We start from the raw sequence: 20,426 nt of genomic DNA on the forward strand, positions 1-20,426 counted from the left end.
CCACCCATACGACTTCGTAAATGTGGTAAACAGTTCAGTTGTTGTCGGAGTACTGTTATGTGAGGTTGTCATTGCATTATGTCAGAGTTAACAGACTTCGAACGTGGGCAAATTGTTGGAGCACGTATGGTAGGTGCTTCCGTAAGCAAGGTAGCCGAAGTGTTTAGTGTTTCAAGAGGTGCTGTATCGAAGATTTATTCCGCATATTTGAAAAGCGGAAAAACATCATCTGCTAAATCACAGCGCGGACGAAAGTGTGTCCTGAGTGATCGTGACAGACAATCATTAAGGGCAATTGTGACGAAAAATAAGAAGACCACAGCTGCAAAAGTTACTGCTGAAATGAATGTTGTGTTACCGAACCCTGTGAGTACCAAAACAATTAGAAGGGAGCTTAATAAACAGGGAATTGCTGGCCGTGCTGCAATTGAGAAGCCACTCATCAGTGATGCTAATGCCCGTAACAGAAAAAGGTGGTGTTTAAGTCATAAAGCTTGGACTATAGATCAGTGACGAGTCTTCTTTCACATTGTTTCCCACTTCTGGCCGAGTTTACGGCTGGAGAAGGCCATCTCATGCCTATAATACAGACTGCTTGTTGCCAAGAGTGAAACATGGCGGGGGCTCTGTTATGGTTTGGGCAGCCATATCGTGGTTCTCTGCTAGCCCCATTATAACTGTGTCAGGGCACATGACTGCCAAGACTTATGTGAACATTTCGGCCGATCAAGTTCACCCCATGGTACAAACTTTGTTCCCCGATGGTGATGGTGTCTTTCAAGCCGACAAAGCCCCTGTTCAGAGAGCTCACATTGTCCAGGAATGGTTTTCTGAGCACGAGGATGAGTTGTCCCATCTTCCCTGGCCACCACAGTAACCAGACCTGAATATTATCGAACCTTTGTGGTCTACATTGGAATGGAAAGTGCGTTCTCGTTGTCCACCGCCAACATCGTTATCTGAACTTGCCACCGTTTTGCAGGAAGAATGGTATAATATTCTCTTGGCAAACACACAGGAACTGTATTTATCTATTTCGAGAAGACTGCAAGCTGTTTTGGATGCCAACGGGTTTCCTACACCATATTAAGCAAAGAAACATGTTTTTTTAAAGGTGTTTCCATATTTTTGTCCAACCCCTGTATATCCACTTTGTTAACCAGCTCAATGATCTCAGTTTCTTTACACTTATATGTTTGTAAGTCGTGCATTTTTTGCTTTGAGAATGATTGAATTATGTTGTTCTTATCTTCCGATTAAGGTTTTTATGCCCCAGGAAATCTACATGCAATATTTTTGGAGTTATCAGCAATTTAAAAGTTGTTTAAGTGCAGCTAAGGTTAATGAATTTTGCGATGGCGGACATGTTTGTTTACATTTCAAACCTGGAAAAATAGCGGATTTGTTGCCAATCTAGAAAAACTAAGCTTCGCAACAACAAAGATAACGCCTTCTTTTATTATTGCGAATTAAATCATGTTTATCCACTCTGGAATTTATTCGAGGAAATAAACGTTTAAGATTTACTTCGTGATTTTTAACAGAGGTATTTTGAGTTTTTATGTATTTTTGCCCTGTCGGGAAGTGAGAACTGAATTAATTGAATGAAAAATACTGAATCGTCTGTAAAAAACTGTTTCTTTTTGTTTTGTTTTCTTAATTTCTTTTATACATTGTTTTAGATATATTATAGTATTTGAATAGAACATGTGGGAACGATTAGATAATTCTTCAAATGATATAAATTTATATGCATTCTGATTTATAATATGAATGAAATGTAACGCTATTAAGTTAAGTTAGCACCAGAGTATCACTGTGTGATGAGATGACGTAAACAAATATAGATAATTTTATTGAGTGCATTTATACTATTGTGGTTTATGCGCTATCGATGAAGTAGATTTAATTCAATCCAATGCGTTTAAATGAAATGCAAGAAAAAATAGGTATAATTTAATATTCCGTGCAAGAAAGTCCTGTGGTGTACACATCATATTTTTTATAATTGCAATTACAACATACTGATATAGAAATATATTGATAAAAGCGCTACATTATTACGTGCAAGAGCACAACTAATCCCATTTTCGTAAAAATATTAAAATTCTATGTTTTTGTTCTTTCCTTGAAATATATTTTTATTAATTAAATCCTAAATTTTCCTAAATAAAGATATTTATACGAAGGTTATTGTTAATGTTCATTATATATCTACGGAGCAATATGTTTATAATAAATTAAAAAAATGCAAGAAATATCAAAATTTTAGTATGCTAGAAACATCAAAATTTACTAGTAATGCAAAATAGACAATAATACAGTGGTTAATGAATAAAATGCTTAGCGTCATATTCTAGATTTTCCTAGTGGCGCAGCTTATTTATGTTGCAAAGCCACTGATCAAAACCATTGCTGAGTATTAAAATTAAAAAATCGGATTTCGACACCACATGACTTTTTGTACGATCTGTTAAAAATTGTACACATTTTTGGCTGCATTTCTTTGAACTTATTTTCTCGAATTTCATTAGAGATATACATTTCTCATTTCAATTAATTCAGTTCTCACTTCGCGGTAAAGCAAACTACATAAAATCTCAAAACATCTTCAGTAAAAATAGTAGAATGTCTCCAGTGACAAAATTAAGCCGCGCGTGCATGCAGAAGTGAGCTCCACGTTTTACTCGGTAAAAACGCTGTATTAAAGTAAAACGTGCATAATTTTTATATCAACGAAAAGATCTCGTCGAGAGCTTCAATTTGGTGTCAACTACCCGTGGCTACTCCGAATAGTTCCAGAGATATGGTTTAATATAATGTTATCTCTATTGTCTTTGTGAGAAGTGATCAGCTCAGTAAAGTGCCGCTCAGACGCGAATTTATAGGATTTCTCGGCACCTTTTAGCCATCCAACTTCAATCTACATACCAACAGTAAGCTGGTACTTTCCGCTTGCTTCCGGTACAAGGCTTACCGTGCTTTTTATATGTTTTTATAAAGTATCTCTACAAGTGCCATTTTCATGGTTTAATTTTTTTTTTAATAGCTCTTCTTCTACTGGGAGTGTCAGCGTTTTAACAGTAAAAAGGTAGGTCACTATATTATCTACATTTTGATGTGCATCTTAGATTTTTTGCTACAATAGTTCTAATTTTATTAACTGATTTCTATGTTTTTACGCGTCTGCATTTAATTTTTCTCCCTGCCGACTCCCTTCTTCGTTCCTTGAGGAAGAAACGGCGCAGAATGTCTACTTGGATCAACCCCCCCCCCGCAACAATAACAACCTAACCTTGAAAGATCATCTCAGAGTAATGTCTACTTTGGGATTGCGCTAGTACATCTTCCCACGTGCTACTGTTTATTTACAGAACTTAGAACTTTTTTAATGTCGCACGTCATTACCATTTTCTGAATACAGTTCTTTCTCAACAATAAGCACTTTTCCTGTAGCACATTCACTGCTAATTTTTGAACTGTTTATTTATTTATTATTATTATTTCCCTTCTTTTAATTTTTGCAATTCTTGTTTTTACGATCTCTAATTTTTTTAAAGCATAGTGCATAGTATTTTGCTGTTGCAATCTAATATTGCACAATTTTCTTTTTCAATTTAATTTATGATAGTTAGTACCAACATATAAGTAGTGTAATCATCATTCATTATTGTGTATCTATTTACTTTTGTTTCTTATATCACTTGAGTGTATTCTGTGTATATGTAAAGTAAGTTAAATTATGTGTATTATGTGCAATTCAGATAACAGTGCTCTGTTATCTGTTATTTTCGCTGGTCTCGTGATAATTTCGCAACACAAGCACATTTAAGCACGCTTTGTTAAATATTTTGATACCTAGTTTCATAGTTTTTTGTGTATTAATTTATTTTTACCCCCTTTATATGATATATGTATGTATATACGCATATCACTTACTGTTGTTAGTTTCTCAGCATTTAACTTACTGTAGTAATAAGCTACAAGCAATTATAGGAACAAAATAATAGTGGTTTTGTTCCTATAAATGCTGCTGTCGGCTCTCACCACAGCTCTCCATATTAGTAGTACCAGTATTTACCTGAAGCCATATTTGGCCACAGTACTTAATACATTCAGCTTCAGATTTCTTTGATTAGGGAGTATCGTTTTTGCTACAACTGTGTACTAAGCAGTGCTATTTTCCCATTTTTAAAGGGGACACTCAATACCTCTTCTACTTCAGGCAAAGATATTACTACCTTGATTACTCCCGACAATCCATCGTCTATGTCCTCAAGATTGGAGAAAATTAACGCAATTACGGAGGATATTAGGGAGCACTTTGCAGTCTGCAGGATCAGATCGAGGCTTAAGATTGCGAATCACGAGAAATTAGAGGATTTTATTCCTGAGATTGTGAATTTAGCCTCACAGCAAGACATCCTCATAGCTAACCAATAGGGGCAAATTCTGGAACTAACAAGACATTTAAATTTGCAACGACAGTCCTTAGCATCGGTAGCAGCAACCGTGGAAGTAGCAGCAACTTCACCAGCAAAGCAAGCAGAGGACAGGCAGCAGCGGGAAGAAGCAGCAGCAAACGATGGCTTTACCGTTGTGGTTAATAGACTCAGAAGACTAAAACAAATTTCTCCAGCCACAAAGCTTTCTGACCACGTACTCCTTGTTAAAAGTAAAGACACGAGTCGCACTACTGAAAGAGTTCAGAAGCAGCTAGTAAATAGTATTAAGCCTAAGAAAGTCGGGATTAACGTCGTCCAAGTAAGGCCTACGCGCTCGCAGGAACTACTCATCAGGTGTAATGAGAAGACAGACTTGGACAAACTCAGGACCGCTATCAGTGAAATTCCGGAATTAGATAACTCATTAAGTGTAATAGTGCCCAGACCACCTAGGCGTACCATAATAGTCTTTGGAGTGCCACAGGACAGTACAACTACAGATATCACAGAGGCTTTCTCCGACTTGTTCCCAAGTAACACGAAAGAGTTTATATTCCCTATTCGTTCCTACCCAAAAGAGGATAAACCCTGTTATTGGCTAGTGGGTTGTGCAAGGAAACAGGCCGAAGAGTTATTATAAAAGAAAAGAATCTACATTGGACTTTGCGCCTGAAATTTTAAAGAATGTCTCCAAGTGAATCGTTGTTACAACTGCCAAGAATTTGGGCACTTTAGACGTTACTGCAAGTCGGATACAGCCTGCTCCAAGTGTGGTAAAGGTCACCTGATACAAAAGTGTGACTCAGTTACCATCAATTGTGTCAACTGCAGTCTCGCGAACGAGAAGACAGGTAGCACCTTCGACACACAAAAAATTCAACAACAGTATCACAAAATTGCTTAAAAGCAACATACATTTAGAATTTCCGATAGACAATATCCCGCGATAACAATGCTATTTTCCACACAGTGTTGCCATTGCTCGCTTTGAAATCGTTGAATTTGTTAATCAAAAATTCGTTAAAATTTTACAAACTATGAAATAGATAATAAAACGGATTCGAATTTCGGGCGTCCAGGTGCCCATGTTCGATGGAGGATTGCATTATTTAAAAATTGATGGCTCTACGTACCGTCGTTTTTTTACAATACGAGAAACATACATACACTCATGTAGATTTTTCATAATTTAATACCTTTAAATATAATACAGGGCGATAATATTTGGTTTCAACAATTCAAAAAGTGAAACGGACATTTATAATGAAGCAACGCAATATGGCGTTTCGAAACTAAGAGCGTTTCGAAACTAAGAGCGTTTCGAAACTAAGAGCGTTTCGAAACTAAGAGCGCTTCTGGTCTACCACCCCTTTGGGCTAAAACGTTTTAGGTTTCCTGTATAATAGAAAATGTGACATAATTAAAAATAAAAAAGTTCTTACCGGATAATAGTGATAGTTACTCAAATAAATTACGAATCATTTCATATACAGTGAATAACTCATAAGTTCTATAAGATATTTCTCCCACTTTCCTAGCGAGCCTTCGTAGAGTAGTGGTCAGCACACTAAGCAGGTATTTCAGAATTGCGTAGTTCGATTCCCGGCGAAGGCGTTCCTACTTTTTCATCTCTATTGCTTCCAAAAAATTACCTAATGTCTCTACAGTGGCGCCCTAACTAAAAGGGTGTTGGATGAGGTTTCTCCACACCCAGGATTTGGCGATTGGGTTAAAAAACTCTAGTCGCTCTTTAAAAAGGGGAGTATATAAGGTATTTCTCCCACGTTTCTAGCGTGCCTTCGTGATTTAGTGTTCTGCACGCTGAGCCGGTATTCCAGAGGTCTGTGGTTCGATTTCCGGCGAAGGCGTTGCTAATTTTTCATCTTGCCTGCTGCCAAAAATACCTAATGTCTCTACAGTTCAATCAGAGTCTCTTTATTTTGCGTTATGCTATGGTAAGTTATATTAATATGTAATTAAAGATCTTTGTTAAAATGTAAATTTTCATCATGTAGATACATTTACACCCGTATACTTAAATAAGCGCACTCACTTCAAACAATGAGCTAAATGATTTTAATCTCGTAGATAAAATTCTCTGTCGATAATTAACGGTGTACCGTAGAAAAGTCATAAGGTTTATTTTATTACGTTATTCAAATTTCTAATAATTTGCATGATTTATAAAAGTTTAATGATTTAATAAAAGAGACGAATGAAGATGCATATCCATGTCCCTAATTATGTCAGATATAAATTACGATGTAAAGAAAGAAAATTGGAAATCTGGTACTTACTCTTCTTATAAAATATTCTAGAATATTTTATCTTTGTCTGAGCTAATCTTATTTAATGGTAATGTATGAAACATAGCTTAATAGTTCATACTAAGAAATGAGATTGTTCATCATTTGTAATTACTAATAATTAAATGAGTATAAAAAGTAATAATAACTTTTAATCCTCGACATGCAGGAATATATACGAGTATTTCTTTGAATTATTTCCATTGATTTCACTGATTTATTCATAATATGAAAATCAATTTATTATATCATATTTTTCGCTGGAATTTGTTCAAATTTAGTGGAATGTATAATTTAGTTTTGAAAGACCATAATTTTTAAGATGACAGCTAGAATAATTATGTCACTTACCTTTTCAAAGTGGATACCAAGTAGGAAATCATTTCAAAGCTCAGTTCTAAAGGTATCAACATGTTATCGATATAATGTGCTAAATTTTCAGTGAATTAACCGGATATGTTTCCGAAAATTCATAAATGATAGTGAGTACATTAGGACGAGCTACAAAACGATGAATATAATAACTTCTAAAAGATCAAATATATTGTTGCGTGCGTACGGGTTCGTTATGAAATGAATGCACAAGTCCGATGAAAAATGAACAAAATTTATTATTATAACAACAAAAATGCTTACGTTTTCTCCGATATTCGTGCAGTATTACAATATCTCACAGTAGTTATCTTTTAACTACTCAAACGTTCAAGAGAACTTAATTCAAAACAGCTAAAGAAAGCTAATCCGCGAATTTGCTACATTCAACAAGAGCAGTTTTCTAAACAAACTCTTAAAACAACGACAAACTAACTGACTGACTACTGAATTGAGAGGTTTTCCTCCTTTTTATATGATTATAAATAGCACGCGCGCGAATTTTCTGGGACTTTCTGGAAATCAAAAAGAGATATTTATTTATTAAATGTTAAATGCATGTGCTCTTGTATTTTTAATTTCCCGGCTTAGCTTTCCTTTAACATTCATCACGCGCTGCATTGCCCGGGAAATAAAATAATTTTATTTATAATTCTACAAACATTAACTAATTAAATACCAAATCCGTAACACTGCCCCCTTCCCAAGGACTGTACGTCCCGGGCAGTACAATCCCTAGACAGGAAGCCAAACTTGCAATTAAAGGCATAAATGCAATAATAAGCATAGCATTACAATAACGAAAAAAATGAACAATAAATGCAATCAGTCATATCAAATACTAAATACAAATCAAATCAAATACACATTTAGAAACAAAAAGGACCATGGTCTTACACTATTTACAATTATTTACACTACGTACTATGGTCTTACACTATTTACAATTATTTACACTACGTACTATGGCCATAGTAATGAACTAACCTGTCGTAATGGACGACTTTAGGTTTAGAGTTCGAAGACTTACGGATCCGAACCACGACGTCATTCAGTCTGTTTAGGACTGTGTACGGACTATCCCTGTAATTTGGGACAGAGTCCTTTCCGTCGAGTCGAATTCCGCAACCAAACCTTGTCTCCTTCGTGGAATTGATGTTCAGTACCTCTTGTGTCATATCGGGTCTTCATCTTCTTCGTCGCCAAGTTTACTCGCTCTCGTGCAAAGTTGTGCATCACTTCCAACCGGGCCTGGAGTTCTTGAATATATTATTCAGGCGATGAAAGAGCATCCGGAGGGCGACCGAACAAGAGACCAGAAGGCAGACGAAGGTCACGACCGAAGAGCATCTGTGTTGGTAAATAGCCGGTAGTCTCGTGGACAGCACTGCGGTAAGCCAGTAAAATCAGTGGTAATTTCTTGTCCCAATCCTGTTGGTTTCTGGAAACCACTAATGAGAGGTTATTAAGGATGGTTCGATTGAACCTCTCCACCATGCCCTCCGACTGGGTATGTAATGGCGTCGTTTGAGTTTTCTCAATGCCGAGTAGCTTGCAATGCCGAGTAGTTCTTTGATTACTGCCGAGGTAAAATTCCTTCCCTGATCTGAATGTAACAGAAGAGGCACTCCGAACATGGAAATCTAGTGCTGTATCATCAACTCAGCTACTGTGACAGCCTCTTGATCAGGTATAGGATACGCTTCAGGCCACTTGTTGAAGCAATCAATGACAAAGAGTATGTATTTGTCGCGATCAGCAGTTCGTGGCCCAAGATATCAAAGGCGATACGTTCAAAAGGCGCGCCTACGTTGTAACGTTGCAGCTTGCCACAGGTCCGGATCAGCCGATGTTGATGTCGTAATTTGTTGTGCTACCGGACTCAGCAGCTTGAATTTCGCTTCGACCCTGGAACAATATCGGCAGCTTTCTGGGCAAGGTCTTCTATACAGGGCGTCGGCGCTTCCGTGTAATGACCCCTTACGATGACGGATAGTGATGCCATATTCCTGAAGTGTCTGTATCCACCTGGCTATTTGACCCTCAGGATTCTTGAAATTTAAAAGCCAGGTCAATGATGCATGATCAGTGCGGAGCAGAAATTTTCTGCCGTATAGATAATGATGGAAATGCTCTACGGCTTTGACTATGGCGAGCAACTCTTTCCTGGTGACACAGTAATTCTTCTCCGGCTTAGACAGGCACTTGCTCCAGTAAGCTACTACACATTCTTGCCCGTCTATTTCTTGCGACAAAACAGCGCCGACACTTTCATTGCTCGCGTCCTAAACAAAATTAAATGATGCAAATACCGCGGTAGTCAAACAATAAGACTATGTAATAAATATGATATGTTTTTATACAGCAAATGTTTCAAAGACTTCTATTTATCGCACATGTAATCGCTTTTGACTGACATGGCGTTTTATCAACATTTTATACCTTCAATAAAAATAAATATATTTTTTTCATTTTGCATTAGATTATAATACATCAAAAAATTATTTATCAGCAAATGAAAGGTAGTGCGGCCATTAATGGGTTAATGAACGAACATCCTGTAAATAAGACGGGGAGTTTATATATGCTCATTCACTGCAGGGACCTCGTGAATAAATTCGCAATCTACGCTGTAAATGAAGCAGGATATAAAAAATTAGAAACACCAGAATTCCATTATTTATTGCACAGCTATTATCCTATCTCACTAACTTCCACTAAACTTCTGCTAAATTTATGATGGCAAGCACTACTGAGGGCGGGTCATAAAGCCAACCCGACCTTTCTTCCCGTAGCACCAGTCATCTCAAGAAAACTTCTACCATCAGTATTTTAAAAGCATTCCTGCCGCACACATAATCTATTGCAAGAATATCATTGGTATAAGAATACTTATCACTGATTGCTTGTCACTGTCCTATCAGTGTTATAAGAATATTCCTATTATTAGTTTCGAGGCATAAATATAATAATTTTGATTTTCATTGGCAGTAAAGAGTAAAATTTTATGCTTTTATTATTGGTAACAGTTTTTTATTAATTAAAAATATATCACTGCAAAAGTTAAGTTTACTTATGAAGCATCGAACGAGTAACGACTAGTAAAAGATTTTGATTTATCGCCTTCTTCAGTCAGGATTCCATACGCCCTAACGTTATTACTTCCAATACATTAAAAAAAAGCATTTACGTACGAAAACAATCATTTTTGATAATGTAGTTTCATTGTTAGCAATATTAACAATATTGCAAAAAAGTCAAATGCACTATAATGCAGATCATTGAAAATTACCTTTGGAACATTAAGGCTTTCAACAAGTACAATGGCTGAATAAACTTTTCATTATGAAGTACAACAGCTTAACAAAGGTATAATCCTAAAGCAATTTGTTAATCTTTTATAGGAATTAAAGCATTTTATTCTAGCATCAGTCAAATTTTATGAGCAGATAGAAAACAAAAATTTATTAATCAAGCTAGGAGTTTTAGATTTTAGTTTAGTTGATACAATGGGAAAGTTTAAAGAATCAAATTTAAAATAGCAGAAGAAAATTGTTTTATCGCTAATATGATTAGTGTGTGAAATGCGTTCAAATCTGAAATAATTCTGTTGATATGTGATTTGATGAAAAATTCATTATCCCATTTTTCTTATACAGAACTCATTATCCATAGTCAGAAAATTGAAATGTTTACTGCTATAATCAAGCAAAACATTTGCATATATATTATTAAAGGAACATTTTTGTTCGTACTTGTTGATATTGTGCCATTAGAGAGTGTCGTAAAATTTTCATAAATTTGTTGAATAATTCTGAAAGTAATGAGTGTGATGTATCATTTCTGAATATTTTAATCTTAAAAAAGCAACAACTTAACGAAAGCCTAGAATTAGAAATAACAAACTTGTGAAATGATGTAACTTTGAAATTCTATTATAGTGATGACATATTTTGTAATTTAATCGATAAACCTAGTTGCCTGCTTGAAAAAATGCAAGCAAAATATGTATTCGTATTAGTTAATGATTTATAATTGTGAACGTTTCTTTAAAAATGGTGCCATTGAAAGCAAAATGCCAAAACAAACTTACAGCTCTACATCTAAGTAACTATAGTTCCAATTTTATCCTCGATCGAAATAAATTATCATAACTGCAGCGATTAATTCCGCATTAAATTATGCACATAATTACTTGTAATTGTTTAATTAAATTTTATGCTACTATAAGTATGCTTAATTTGATTTCGAATTATAGCATGCGTGTATAAACCTGATTTTTTATAAGTATAACTAGTTCAAAATATAATTGTTTGTTTACTTATTAATGCAACAGTGTTAATAAGGAAAACAAATTAGAATCTCTAAAAAATTAATTTTGCGCCTTCGATGATTTCAATCTTTTTGTTGCAATATTTTGCTTTTTGTTGTTTCAATCTTTTTGTTCAATCATTTTGTTGATGATTTCAATCTTTATTAATAAAATACCGACATCATTAGTTCAGTTTTAATTGAGTAACAAAATATGCTAAATAATCATCATATCTTACTAATCAGTTATGGGTTTGTTACAGAAACCCATAGTCACAGAAGACAAGCAGTGGTATTTTGCAATTTGTAGTTGTGATACTGAAATCAGAATCTTTCTTTTGAATTCCAGATTCTCGTAACAGAACAACCCATCGACGATTTTGATGCATGATAAAAATCGTTTTAATTATCTTTTTCAGCCTCAACTTTCAATCTGGTTTAAATGGTTTTGTTCGTGACCTTAATTTATAAAAAAAATCAAGATGAGGATTGGCTTCAAGATTAAAGAAATTAAATCTTTTAGATAATGGTACAGGACAGGTTTATAAGGAAATGAATGATTTTGTATACTGCAATGGTATTGATTCATTACTTGACATATAGCAACAAAATAACCAAGACTGAAAATTATTCATTCAATTGTTAGAAATCAAGCTTGAATACAGTCGTGTTTTACACGTAAGAAGAAACGCTAATACCATGCCTGTAAAGACCTGAAAATAACAGCTTACTTCTTGGACTGCTGCTTTTCATATACGTGGGATAGTAAGATAGACGGAGTGATATTATGTCACAATAATTTTAGAAGAGAAATATTAGTAAGGAATTAAAAAAGGTAGATTTGAATCCTTAATATGCCCCCCGAATATGTAATTAACATTTTTAAGTTAGCAAATAAAAACGTTATTTGTGAGGCAAAGACACAGGACAGGATTTCCATTTTTTTAAAACAAAACTGCCCCAAATTAGTGAAGCCTCTTTAAAGTGAGCATATTTAGCTGGCTTCTGAAATTAAGGAAATAACGAGTGAGCCTGAATTTGAAAATAAATACATTGAGTCTGAATAAGTTGTATGGAAGTTCTTTAAAATATGAAAACGGATATCTTATTTAAAAGAGAAATCAGAAAATAATTAATTAAGGAACTTCTAAAATACTAAAATACTCGATTGTGACACATAACTTAAAGTAATTTTTTTTTAAATTCAGACTTTATCATTCTATCATTGATTTTAGAAGCGGTATGGGGAAAATATTAGTTATATTATACAATGAATGAAAACTCTTATAAAATTATTTTATCCCAAAAAGATAAATGATTGCCTCTTTGATTCTAAAAAAGGATATTTCAGAGGATAATATAACGAAGAGCTAAACTTTTATACGAAACCTAATTTTGTTGATTCTAATAATTTACGTAGGTAGAATCACTGCATTTCTTTCTAAAATATAAAAGATCTTTCACTCAAAGACGTTGCGAAGTGCTGTAAGATTTGATAGCAGTGTAAAAAATACTATAAAATTCAGTATTTTAAGTCTTCTCAACAAAAAGCACTTGTTGTAAAAACTTCAAATTTTGCTGTTCACTGTTATATACGAATTTAACAATGTATTGTTTCAAGACAACAAAATGTCGGTTTTAGATTCAAACTTAGAACTTGAAATTGAGTACCGGAATTTTTTCGAAACTTCGATACATTTCTAGTACATTACACTTTGATCATGACTTTCGCCCCTGACTTGAGAGACAAGGAAGCGCAGATAATTTTTTCAGATGCATTAATATAATGTTAAAATGCAAGCACCCATAGAATTACTAAACATTTTAATTTGGTTGAAACAATGAGTCTAAAATTATCTCTAATAACATTTTCCCTTTTGTCTTCCTTTTACGAAGCAAGGAAATATTGTAATATCGAAAATTGCCCGATATACTATTTCAAAGAAAATATCCATTTTCACCTTTTTCGAATCTATTTGAACGATTTATTGGTTGGCATTTGTACGTACGGCCAGAATAAAAAATTCTTTTAATCCGAAAGAATTTTAAAATCAATTTACAAGATTTAGAAGGTTTTTTCCCTGACGTTTGTGCTTACGTACATACATACACATACACAGGTACGTCCATATGTATGTTCTCGCATAATTTTCAAATGATTAGCCGTAGAAAGTTGAAATTATATGCATATTAGACTGGCATAACAGCCAGTTGTGTATTTTCTATTTTTGTTGCAATCGGCCGCACAAAACACATATATATGCACCTATTCTCTTATACGGGAGTTTTTTATTCTTATATTTTGGCAAATTGTTCATTTTCTGCTTTAAAAGTCATTGAATTATGTTGTTCTTATATTCCGGTTAATGTTTTTATGCTTTTAGTCATTCAACATACAACAGTGACATTTAGAACATCCAGAATTATCAACAATTTAAAAAGAGTTAGTGACGCTAAGCCTAACGTGGCCTCTATCTGTTTCATATGAAACTCGTATTAGAAGAGCGAGTTAATTGATTTGGTGCACAAACTTAAGTGTCGTTTTCCCAGTGGCACCGAAAGTAAATTTGAAATTGTGTGCATCGAAAATTTTGTCTCTTTGCTCCTCGGCCGAATTGCTTGTTTTGTCTACAAACTCTAATTTTAATTCATTTTAATTTTTATTTATTTATTTTTTATCTGTGTTTGGTGTTTTAGGGTTTTCTGCATTTTACAGTTTTTAATAAAAATGTTTGGGGGTTTTATAATCTGTTGCCTTACTGCGAAATGATACTTGAATTGATTAAATGAGAAATATGTCTCTAATGAAATTCAAGGATAGAAGTTTAAATGAGGTGCATCGAAAAATATGCCTAATTCAATAAGCCGTACAGAGAAGCCAGGTTGTGACCTCATCAGATTTTTTATTTTACATGAAAAAAATGGAATAGAGGCGCTAAAATAAAAATTCGCCATTTAACGAGCATAAGATGGATATATTTAGATATAATTGTAAAAGCTTTCTTTCGCATTAAATACGTAAAGAGACTATGATAAAATCATAAAGTACTATATTTGTTACGATTAGTTTTTCATCGAGTGTACATTTTAGAAAAACCGTGTAAAATAGTAGTTTCCAGCAACGTCTTTTATATCTATTTGTCTAGGATTTGAAAATGCTTTACTGAATAAGCGAATAGAATTGTACAAATCTTTAACCATAATTTTCGTTTCAAATTTGGATGTGATTATTTAATTTAGAGAAAAAATTGTGTTGTTAAGCCGCTTCCTAGTTTTCACCAAGAGCACCAGGTTAAGGAATACGAGGGTTTCACAGTTCTCTTCCCTAACCCCTGTAAGGATTATGTTAATTTTATTAACAGTTAAATTTTGAGTTGAACTCCTTTTCCTATCACTTTTTAATTTCAACTTAACACTTCCAGCCAGAACGAAGTTTCAGAATCACGTCTGAATGCTAATGAGGAAGAGCGAAATTTAACCGCGAAGTTCTACTATCTTAGTGAGAGAGATACCAGATATTCTGGCTGCACGCGTCCGCCTTTTTAGGCTACTCTCTCGTAAGCTATTGTTACGCTCGGCCGTACTTTAGTCCCTTAATATCTTTGCAGTCAATAAGCGTCAAGGGGCCAACTCCGTTAGAATCTTGATAGCTTCGGCTATATACTTTTAGTTAAAATTAGTTATGTTTTAATACTTAGTTTTCCTAGTTGAAGCCCGAGTGTCGGCTTTATTGTACAAATCCAAGACGGAATTTTGTTAAACTTTAATTGGAATAATAAAGGGCTATTTCAACCTTCTTACTTGTTGTTTTCTACCTCACGAAATCAAGCGATTATTCGCTTACTAATTGTTAAGATTCTTCACTTTCAACTGTAACTTAGAAATACACAGTGGAGAATCCTACACTACCCTTCAGTCTCTCAGGGTAAACTATAAAATCGATAAGCTCTAAATGTCCACTCAGTTGCAAACGTCTGTGCCTTTTTAGGTATTTGATTCGTCAACCAATGACCTATGGAGCTAAATCTTACCATTAATTACTTTACCAGTCAATTCGGCTGAATCAGCTAAAGAAGTTATTGTGCTACTTCAAAATCAGCTTATAGATCTTTACGTTTTTATCCTGGCTGCTTCTACGTAATAATTCGTTGCCAGTTGTAAGCAGGAAACTGGTATTTTTTGCTTGCAAATAACATTTATAACAATGTAATTCGTACCCATTTTTTACGACAGTACACATTGCAATACTTTCTCTTTTTGGTAGTTTAACTGTGTGCTACAGTTTTATCATGTGGTTCTATTCGGCACGCTCGCTTGACATTGCTTTATTATGACTCTAAGTGTAACCGATGGACTAGCAAAACTTATAAGAAGTTGGTATTTTATTTTTAAGATAAGATTTTCATGGTTTAAATGTCATGTGTTCTGAACATCTTCTGCAGAATTTTAAAATTAGAATAATAATAGTATAATGATTTATGTTCAATGATCGAAGTTTGCTTTAAAAGCTTCATATTTAATCGTTTTCTGATAAAAGGCGTATTCTTCCTGTCATTGTAACACATTTACTAAGATTTGTTTGTTTATATATGTAGAATGGAATACCGAAAAATTTCAGATATCGTTATCACTAATTTCATTAGTTATTAAACTAATTCTCATATTTAGCTCTGTTCTTATTTTATGCAGCTTCTTTTGCGCAAATGTGCATTAAATAAGTGTCATACTACGAACTGGAATGACAATTATTTTGAGTGCTTAGCGGCAAGTTGTAAGCAACCTCTGAAGGAAGCCCCCGTCTTTTTAAAGTGAAATCAAGCCAAGATGAAATGATAACAGTTATCTTTGATCAAAATTATCTAGAATGATTAAAGAAGTCTAGTAGCTCAGTTAATAAGGTAACATACTTGTGCATGTAACGATCTATAGCAAAACAATAATAAATAATAGTTCAGGTACTTGACACGTTTCGTCCTTGCTTGTTAGGGGTTACTAGGAGAAGATACTAGGAGGGGTACTAGACACAGCAGTTCTCTAGGGAATTCCTCATCAGTTATAAAGTATAAATCAGTGTAAAGATTTCATTTGGAATCATCATAAGCAGAAGAAGTTTAAGGCTTCTATCATTTAATTTCATTTTTTAAATAAAATTATTCAGAACTAATTAACACCTCCGAATATCTGAGATGAGCGGAAGTACAGGTTCAACTTCCGTCAAAATCAAAATCACAAGGAACTAAGATAAGGTCTTTAATATTGTATTGCACTTATGAGTTATTAAAATAGATCTAGCTCCTATAAAAACCAAATAAGTATATATCGGTTGACCTAGAACTCTGAAAATAATTTAATTTATATAAACATAAATTTTAAAATAACTGCACTTGATAGCATACACCGAAGAAAAATCACAGGGTTTCTAACTTTGTTTTAAAAGGGATAATGGAGGGCTTTCCTTTGCTCGAGCTTCTTAATCCATATTCGATTGCTTTTTAAATATTGGGAAATGTCAAAATCTGAATGCTTTCCACTCTCTCATTTTCACTTTCATTTTAAGGCTGATATATATTCGCTGCCACTCTTTTATTAATAGCTCAAGCTAACTCAAGTATTTGAAATAATGTAGCTGCAGGCATTTAATTCAGTTCCTTTTCTTGAATGACAGAATACTTTCTCAAAGCCTCCTTATTCGGCATCGGATGACATTGCTGTCTTTATTGATGTTACACTATGGAACACAGAAGTTTTCGGCGTTATTTACCCTTGGGCGGATATATTAAACAGAGAAAGATACTGAAAAGTCTTTCATAACAGATTCCATCATGGATATAATTGTATAATAATTTATTAAGTACGCGCTCTCCTTCTGATATTTACCACTTTTATTAAAAAAAATATAATTTCAGAATAGAGTATATTTTTGTGACATGCTAATTTTAAAATATTCATATAGTTTAATGCGGAAGTAAATGTAAACTGAAATTCACATTAAAAAATCAGCCTATTTTGAAGGTGGTTTATATTAATTACCTCCTGCAAATATCACCAATACTAAACGTGATCTAATAAAAATCGAGTGAAAATAGTTGGAAATGTATATTAGTCTGTATCTGAACTTGTAATATGTAGAATCATTAGTATGCGTGTTTTAAATAAATATTCGATTGTTCTCAAATGGCATTTTGACATATTATTACTTGCCCGCTATATTATGTTATTCTTGTTATGGACCTATTCATCAGTAAAGTATTTATAATCCCTATTTTAAAATTTATTAAATATAATTAAGTTTTTGACTAAATTGTATAAAGTATATTTAATTTTAGAAATTGCATTTGGCAATAAAATAGATAAATCGTGTTTAGATCTGAAAAATAGTTTCAATCGAAATGCTCGAATCGAATGGATAGGAAATGCCTCAATGAAAATTGAAATTTCTGCAAAATTTAAAATCTTGGAGGATTAGCAAAGTTGCATTATTTTCTTCGCAAATGTATAGTAGTTATCAACAAAAAGACGATAGGACTCGAACTTGGAATCGTTCGCTTATTAAACTGTGCGTTATCTTGGAAACTACATTTAAAATTGCTCTATATTTAGCGATTTCGCACGATATCTTAAGAACAAAATAAATTCTTCAGAAAGAAAAATTTATAACAGGAAGTTAAAATCAAAATATCGTTACCTAGCCTTTTAGTATCGTTGTTATCTTGCATTCATTATATGGAATGTCACAAAACGAAACAATTTGAAACGGCTAAATTGGAATGTAAAGCAAGAATGTATTGACAAAAATATTTGGTGTTAAAAGTGGTATTTTTGTACTTCTTTCTTATACGAAAACTAATGGCCTAAAATAAAAGTGACCATTTAATTATCACTCGATATTATTTCCAAAGGTTTTCACTTATGAGATACGTTTGTCTTGGTTAAAAGTCAGAGATCTTCAGCAACGTATCCGCCTGCTGGGTATATTAATTTGAATGCAGAATTAAAATTAAATAAACTTTAAAATGCATAATTTATTTAATAGAAATCAGAGGAAGAAAGAAAAGGAGCAAAAATCTAATGGTGGAAAGCTGCTGATGGTAAGTCAAATCAATTATTTGGAACTAAAGTACATCATAATACACGCAACTGCGGTTACCGCATGGCTATGGATTTAAGACCTAACTGACATCTCAAAGAATAACCACTTCACTGTATTACTGAGGTCAAATTATCAGGGTCAATGTTCCTTCTTACCTTCTTCGGGAACATACAAGGACCTGACTCGGACAGAGAGCTTACTAAAGCTATGTTCACTAATTGTGGTAAGTAGACAGGATACAGACGAAGGGTATACAAAACCCTTTATTTTTCTCTATATACAATAACTTCCGTACTTCGGAATACACTGACCCGCCACTTGGGGTCTAACGTAAAAGTATAAAAAATAAAACTAAACTCTAATTTAACTTTAGAATAATAAACGTGGAAGATTTGCCTTATATTAACAGGAAGGCGTATGTAGTACAGATAACTGAGAACACTACAATACGTTTAAAAGTTATCAAGAGGATTAAAACCTCTGGCCTGGAAGGCAACAAGCAACTGCGTAACTTCTAAGGTAAGCGGCCTGCTTCGAACTCACTGCTTCCTCTCTTTCGCTTGGCAAAAAGCCACAACTTAAATACTTGGCGTTCGCCAGACAACTTTGCATAAAAACCTTAACGCTTATAATTCTGGCCGGAAGTAGAAAATAAGAAGTGATAGTAAAGATTTAAAATAAAATAAACGTTAGTAAAACTTAAGATCCTTACAAAATATTTTCCTTTTTTCCCTCCCCTCCGCGAAGAAATTCTTTGCACCTGTTAACTGGCCTTAAAATATTTCATTTCACCTTTCAGCAGCTGTCAAGACCTACTTAGAAAATCGCCTGTTCGTCTTCTTGCCAGGAGAAGAATTTCTTTTGTGTTTGTTAGTCTTTTATGTCAAAATTAACAAAACCGATTTCCTAAAAGTAGGTAGCTAAATGAAAAGATGTTTCATTGATTCATTGATGATTGACTTCTGGCTAAAGGGCAGCCAGAAGTGCATTCGTATTTCATTTGCTTGTAAGTGAACTTATCCCTGAGACAACCCTTCTGTGGATAAAGCGTGACCAATTAAGCCATCAATGACCGCTTTTTAATTTTCGACTCATTCTGGGGGATTTGAAAAACAAGAAAGCACGAATCTATTTCGGCGTTAACTGTCCAGGCCACATTTAACTTCGAAGAGTGTTTGCCATTCCTAACAGACACATTTCAAACCGACGAGTCTATCATGGGAAACAGTGAAGTGGTTAACTGCTTGAAATACGCAATATAAGCAACACGGAGTGTTAAAGTGTTACACACAAGTAAATTTGTTAGCCCTTTCCTTATCTATTCTAAAAAATAGAGAAACGTATTTATAATACATGTAGTAGTATTTATTTATTATAGACGTAGTAACATGTTTATAATAAACCTCTCATTAAACTGCGTCATTTCTAACTTAGTTTTGTCATTTAATATTCATATAACGCTAATAAAACAGGTATTTGCAGCTTGCTTCTGTCCAAAATAATATTATAATTTGAAATGAAAAAATAATTAATTACCCAATAGCAATAAACAAAAACTAAAGGGAAATAGCTCTTAAACTAGCCTTTGAAGAATTAATTAATACATTTCTTCGCGGCTTCTCTCTCTTGCTAGCTTGCCGTCGCCACATTTTATGCTTCCTTAAAAATGGGAAAGGTAGAGAACTGTTACAAAATGCGCACATTTTATCCACCGGCTTGTTTATATATATCTGCATAATGAGAATTTTGCATTAATTTTAAATTTTGTATTTTTCGGTTAAAAAGAAAATTCTAAAACTTGACATCGAGGTAATCCCTGGTGAAAGTGTTTTATTAGAACTATTCGTGATGTTTAAAGACTGCTTTCCAGTGATTATATTAAACAATATGTAAATTTCTATC

General features: G+C 33.8%; 1 long non-coding RNA gene across 2 annotated transcripts in view; it reads left to right on the plus strand.

Moving 5' to 3' along the window:
• The window catches only part of LOC118199813 (uncharacterized), a 93,670-nt gene that overhangs the window by 50,936 nt on the left and 22,308 nt on the right, over positions 1 to 20,426 (plus strand). For both annotated transcript variants that reach the window (XR_015041497.1, XR_015041498.1), the window contains exon 3: positions 3,050 to 3,091. This is a non-coding gene — a long non-coding RNA (uncharacterized LOC118199813). The remainder of the gene's footprint in view (positions 1 to 3,049; positions 3,092 to 20,426) is intronic.

The sequence above is a fragment of the Stegodyphus dumicola genome, chromosome 6 (genome assembly GCF_044657685.1).
Source record: "Stegodyphus dumicola isolate Sdum_Otavi_A_Nest chromosome 6, ASM4465768v1".
Taxonomy (NCBI): domain Eukaryota; kingdom Metazoa; phylum Arthropoda; class Arachnida; order Araneae; family Eresidae; genus Stegodyphus; species Stegodyphus dumicola.